This window comes from Ailuropoda melanoleuca, chromosome 14 (assembly GCF_002007445.2).
Source record: "Ailuropoda melanoleuca isolate Jingjing chromosome 14, ASM200744v2, whole genome shotgun sequence".
Classification (NCBI taxonomy): domain Eukaryota; kingdom Metazoa; phylum Chordata; class Mammalia; order Carnivora; family Ursidae; genus Ailuropoda; species Ailuropoda melanoleuca.
The window spans coordinates 47,534,601-47,540,708 of record NC_048231.1 but is presented as its reverse complement, the minus strand read 5'-3'; the positions used below and the strand labels follow the sequence as shown (position 1 = coordinate 47,540,708).

The following is a 6,108-nucleotide window of genomic DNA, read 5'->3' as shown; positions in this document are numbered from 1 at the left end:
GAGAAGGGAGGGAGGGAGGGAAGGAAGGACAGAGAGAGAAGAAAGGAAAGGGAAAGAGAAAGAGCAAACTAGCTGGTACTGTTATATATTTTCTTGGGAAAACCCTACCACCATGTTAGGTTAGCTCTCCAGTATAATGTGACCCTTTTTAAGAAACAGAGCTCCTCATCAGAGTGAAAACCATTATCTGGCAACTTCTGACACCACATCCTTAAACAAAATTCCATTTGTTCAAATCCTGGAAATCTACTTTTCTTTCTCTAACCAAACTCACCGCACCACTCCTCCAATTAGTACTCCCCCATGGTGTCTTCAATGTAATAGCCAAAGTACATCCCCTTTTACCTCCTGAAATGAAGCCAGAGTAATTTTTAGGGCTGATGGGGGTGGGGCACGGGATCCACCGTCTCCCCTAGAAATGGCACAGCAAGGCCACTGTGCCAGGCACACATTAGGTAATGAAACTCCACTCCTACCTGATGGCTGCTTCCAGATGGGTTTCAAGTGACCCTGTCCTTGTGCTCGAGCCAACCTCAGGGACCGCACAGCTCCCTCGTTTTCTGATGCAGCTGACCTGTGAAAAGAACATTCTGACCACTGGGAATTGGGAGCAACGGGCGTTTCCAGCACAAGGGCACACAGGCCACAATGGAAGCTACCTTTCTTGGCAGGAAAGAGGAAAACCTAAGAGCTCTATAGGGAACCAGCCACTTGTTCCTCTTCCAGTATTTTATCCTAGGTTACAAATCCCCACCAGCAGAAAACAGATACCCTGAACTGCAAAAAGCCCAGCCTACAGCTCTGCTTTGTGACCCTGGGCTGGCCTCCTACCCTTTCTGAGCCTCATAATGGGGCTCACAGTACTGCCTCCACTGATGTCATCAGATGGCCAGAAATGATGTTCACAAATTTCTTAAGCAGTAAATCTTTCCATGAGGCAGGTATGTCAGGATTAGCTAAGGGAGCAAGCCTTCCAATCTGGTGAATTCCGAAGCAACGGAACTCAATTCAAATAGCCATAATCAGAGTAAGGAGAATGAAGCCCAGCAGAGAAGAAAGGCCAGAAGCTGGAGAGTCTAGAAGCTGTGGCCATCGTTCTCTACTCATTTACTGAGTTGGACTTTCTAATACTTGACATCCAAAGTCCCTATACCCTTTCCTCATTCAGCATAAACCTGAACCTTTATCTCCACCATAGTAAGTAAGTCGATGACTTAAAATCCCCACAGCCGCTCAGTCTGAATAAGTGCTGCTCTTATCTTCCACGTCTAGGCTCTTACAGGCTCCAGAAGAGTGAGTAACTGTGTTCTTCCTAAGATGAAAGAAAGGAGGGTCGAGTCCTTCATCAAAGCACTGTGGCGGGCTATACCCAGGCCCAAATGCAGCCAGATCTTCCTGCCTACTCGATAAATACATGGGGAAAAAATGTGCTTATCCATCTTATGTCGCTAGATGTAAAACGAGGCCCTGAGTGGTTTCAACAAGGACAATATTCTCTGTGTGTTGTCTTCTTGTGGTTAAGTGATGAACAACTGTGTCCATAGTAGACACTTCCCTTTGCATTAGCAGATTTGGGTTCAAAAAGCAAAATGACTAAAAATTACTAAAAATAACTAAAAGTTATTGTTTTCACCACCCCGCCCAAGGAGAATCTGCTGATTTTATGAAGCTCATCAAAGGATATCCCAGCAGGAAAACTATCCGGGCCTCCCAACACTGTTCAGTCTGGTTGGGATCAAAAGGCAGATACACGACACCTCTCAGGACCCTTCCTGACTGGTCTGTAACAGAGCAAGGTTTGATATTAAAGGTCCCAGGAGGCCCTGGTGAGAACTCAATCTGCACGATTTTGATTTCTCCCGCCTACCCACAACTTAGTCCTGACGCCACACACGATGACATCGGTCACATTGGCTACCCCGGAATTTTTCAAAAAGCTAAAAGAAACCCATCCCTGGTGTATGAAACCCATCCCTGGTTTATGAAATGGGTTTAAAAAATAAGATAGAATAGGGGCGCCTGGGTTGATTTCAGGAAACTCCTGTCTCCACTTTTCTGTACATGGATCTGTGTGTCCTGGTCACGATATAAAATGTATTTCTTAGGCAGTAGTCTGTAAGGGACCTTGCCTGGTCCATCCTCACATCCCCCCTCTCTCGCTGGCTGTCTCTCTCTCTGTTGAATAAATAAATAAAATCTTTAAAAAAAAAAAAAAAGATAGAATAAAACAGAATCGAAAACATCAGCCGGTAGTGTACATAGTAAAGGCAAGACATCATAAAGTTGATTTCAGGAAACTCCTGTCTCCACTTTTCTGTACATGGATCTGTGTGTCCTGGTCACGATATAAAATGTATTTCTTAGGCAGTAGTCTGTAAGGGACCTTGCCTGGTCCATCCTCACATCCCCCCTCTGCTGGAGCCCAGGATGGGGCCTGTAAACAGTAGGTGCTCAATACACCTCTGTGGAGTGAATGGCCTACATTTAATCTTACTGTCCCAAACATTTTAGAAATACAAACATACATTATCACTCTTTTGGTCTTTAAATGCTTCACAGTCTCCAGCCATAGAAACAGGAGGAACAGATCGAGAAGATGTCCTGTTCCCCTTGGTCAGAGGGCCAGGCAGGAATTTAAAGACGGGCAAAGTGGTGCACAGAACACATTTTCTCACCAGCCCCTGTGTGGAACTCTTACAAAGGAAAACCTTGCATGGCTCTCTGATGAGAGGGAAGTAACGACAATCTTCCCTGAGCCTTTTTGGAGAAAACAGCTTTCTTTCTGGAAGGGAGGTACATGAAAATGCTTGGTAGCTCCTGGGTTCTCTCCGAAACCCCAGGGGCTGGCACGATCCGGGCAGCTGGGGAAGTCTATACCCCAGTCCTGTTCTTTCCTAGTACGTGATCTCAGGCAAGTCACTCAGAGAAACAGAAAAGGGGGCGGGAGAGACAGGACGGTTATTACAAAAAACGACAAAAAATAAAAGAGCAGGGGCANCCTGTTCTTTCCTAGTACGTGATCTCAGGCAAGTCACTCAGAGAAACAGAAAAGGGGGCGGGAGAGACAGGATGGTTATTACAAAAAAACAAGACAAAAAATAAAAGAGCAGGGGCACCTGGGTGGCACAGCAGTTAAGCGTCTGCCTTCAGCTCAGGGCGTGATCCCAGCGTTCTGGGATCGAGCCCCACATCAGGCTCCTCCGCTATGAGCCTGCTTCTTCCTCTCCCACTCCCCCTGCTTGTGTTCCCTCCCTCTCTCGCTGGCTGTCTCTATCTCTGTCGAATAAATAAATAAAATCTTTACAAATAAATAAATAAAATAAAAGAGCAAGCATTGACGAGGATGTGGATAAATCGGAACCCTTGTGTACTGTTAGTAGGAACAGAAAACGGGGCCGCCCCTGCAGAACACGGGGTGGCGGTTCCTCAAAAAATTACAAATAGAACTACTCTATGATCCACCCACTTCATTTCTAGGTATATACTCAAAAGAACCGAAAGCAGGGACTCAGATCTGTGTACACCCATGTTCACAGCAGGATTATTCACAGGAGTCAAAAGGTGGGATCGACCCCAATGCCTGTGGATAAACAAACGGACAGGCAATATGTGCTATACTTGTATGTAGATAAATGGAATATTACTCAGCCCGTAAAAAGGAAGAAATTCTGACACAGGCTACAACATGGATAAATCTTGAGGACATCATACAGTAAGGGAAATGAGCCAGTCAAAAGACAATACTGTATGATTTCATTTTTAGGAGGTCCCTAAAATAGTCAAATTCATAAAGACAGAAAGTAGATGGCGGTTACCAGGGGCTGGGAAAAGGGAAAACGAGGAGATGTTCTTTCATGGGTATAGTTCCAATTTTGCCAGATGGAAAAGCACTGAAGACTGGCGGGACCACGATGTGAACCTACTTAACCAGACTGAGCTATACACCCAAAAATGGTGTATAGAGAGATTCGAAAGAATAAGAAGACGAGCCTCAGACTGGAAGAAAATATTTGCAAAAGACACTTCTAATAAAAGATTGTTATCACACATCTACAAAGAACTTCTAACACTCAATAAGAAAACAAACAACCCAATTAAAAAGTGGGCAAAAGTAAAACAGAAGGTCCTAAGCATTTTCACCACATGCACACTGAACAAAAGTCACCACGTGAGTTGACAGATGTGTTAATTAACTGTTGTGTGGACTGTGATACCCACGTCACAGTGGACACGTATCAAATCAGCACGTCGTACATTTTAAATATGTACAATTTTACCTGTCAATTGTAGCTCAATGTAGCAGGGGGGACAATTAATAATAATTAAAAATCAATTAAAAATGGGCCAAAGAACCCTAAAAGACACCTCACCAAAAAAGTATATTGGCAACTAAGTACATGAAAAGCTCCACATTACAGGTCATCACAGAAATGCAAATGAAAGCAAGAACAAGATACACACCTACTGGACACACCAAAGATAGACAAGGCAGACACCTATCAGAATCACCAAAATCCAGAACCCTGGCAACACCAGTTGCTGGTGACAACGCAGAACCACGGGAACTCGCTTCCGTGACTGGTGGGAATGCAAACTGCTGGGACCACCAGGAAGACAGGTCGGCGGTTGCTTCCAAAACTCAACATCCTCTTATCCTATGATCCAGCCATTGTGCTGCTGGGTATTCTGTCCCAGTGAGTTTAAAACTTACGTCCACACAAAAACCTGACACAAACATTTATAGCAGCTTTTTTCCTAACTGCCGAAAAATGGAAGCAACCCAGATGTCCTTCAATAGGTGAATGGATAAATAAACCGTGGCACGTTCAGACAATGGAATATGGTTCAGTGCTAAAAAGAAAGGAGCTCAATCAAGCTCTGGAAAGACACGGAGGAACCTTAAATGGGTATCACTAAGTGAAAGAAGCCAGTATGAAAAGGCCACATACTATAGGATTCCTACAGGACATTCTGGAAAAGACCAAACTATGGACAGAGTAAAAGATCAGTGGTTGGGGGTGGGTAAGGGGGAGGGAGAGGGATGAACAGGTGGAGCACAGGAAACACTTAGGGCAGTGAAAGTACTCGGTATGATAGTATCATGGTGGATATACGTCATACGTTGTTAAAACCCATAGAATGCACACCACCAAGAGCCAACCTAATGTAAACTATGGTGTTTGGGTGATTCTGACGTTGTCATTGTAGGTTCATCAATTTTAACAAATGTGTGGCTCTGGTGGGGGATGCTGATAATGGGGACGGGGTGCTATGTGGGGGCAGGGACCATATGAACCCTCTACTTTCTACTCAATTTTGCTCTGAACCTAAAACTGCTCCAAAGGGGCGCCTGGGTGGCTCAGTCGTTAAGTGTCTGCCTTCGGCTCAGGGCGTGATCCTGGGGTTCTGGGATCGAGCCCCACATCAGGCTCCTCCACTGGGAAGCCTGCTTCTTCCTCTCCCACTCCCCCTGCTTGGGTTCCCTCTCTTGCTGGCTGTCTCTCTCTCTGTCGAATAAATAAATAAAATCTTTAAAAAAAAAAAAAGAATAGCTTTTAAATTATGGCATAAAATGTTAACATATAATATATGCATGCCACATTGTTCTGTACTGCCTAACACATAAAAATAGCGGCTGCAATCCTTAACTGGGAACAAAATATTTTATCTACATTGACTGAGTTTTAACTTCAGAGCCATCATTAAATATCTAAATACCCTCCACCCAAAAACAGCACTAAAAATGTCTACTACGCACTAACATATAGTTTTTTCTCTTACTTGTCCATTATCTTAAATAAATTACCACAGTGTCATCAATGGCTATTCGAATGTTAAACGTTCCATCTTAAGTAAGATTTTTTTTGTCAATCTACATAAGCAAACTAGAAAGTGAGAGGCGCCTAGGATTTAATACCCGGGGTTTAAGTAATCGTGATTCTCCAGCAAATAAATGTTATGTTTTTCAATCAGCTCTCAATCCTACAAAGGCAAGGAGGTTCCAGTTCGCAGTAACAAGAAGTAGCAATTAACCTGGAAGCCTCAATATTACAGCATGGTTATAAGTTATAAGAAGACTTGGGAGAGGGGCGCCTGGGTGGCTCAGTC

At 44.0% G+C, this 6,108-nt stretch overlaps 1 protein-coding gene across 10 annotated transcripts in view; it reads right to left on the bottom strand.

Annotated features, from left to right (window-relative positions):
* Positions 1–2,018, bottom strand: part of MPPE1 (metallophosphoesterase 1) — a 17,916-nt gene extending 15,898 nt beyond the window's left edge. For 8 of the 10 annotated variants that reach the window (XM_034642130.1, XM_034642128.1, XM_034642136.1 and 5 more), the window contains exons 1-2: positions 477–2,018; positions 275–348 (exon numbers count right to left, since the gene is read on the bottom strand). The gene's annotated coding sequence lies outside the window, so the exon portion shown is untranslated. The remainder of the gene's footprint in view (positions 1–274; positions 349–476) is intronic. The other 2 variants (XM_034642131.1, XM_034642129.1) reach the window with 1 other exon arrangement.
* Between the last annotated feature and the right edge of the window lie 4,090 nt (positions 2,019–6,108).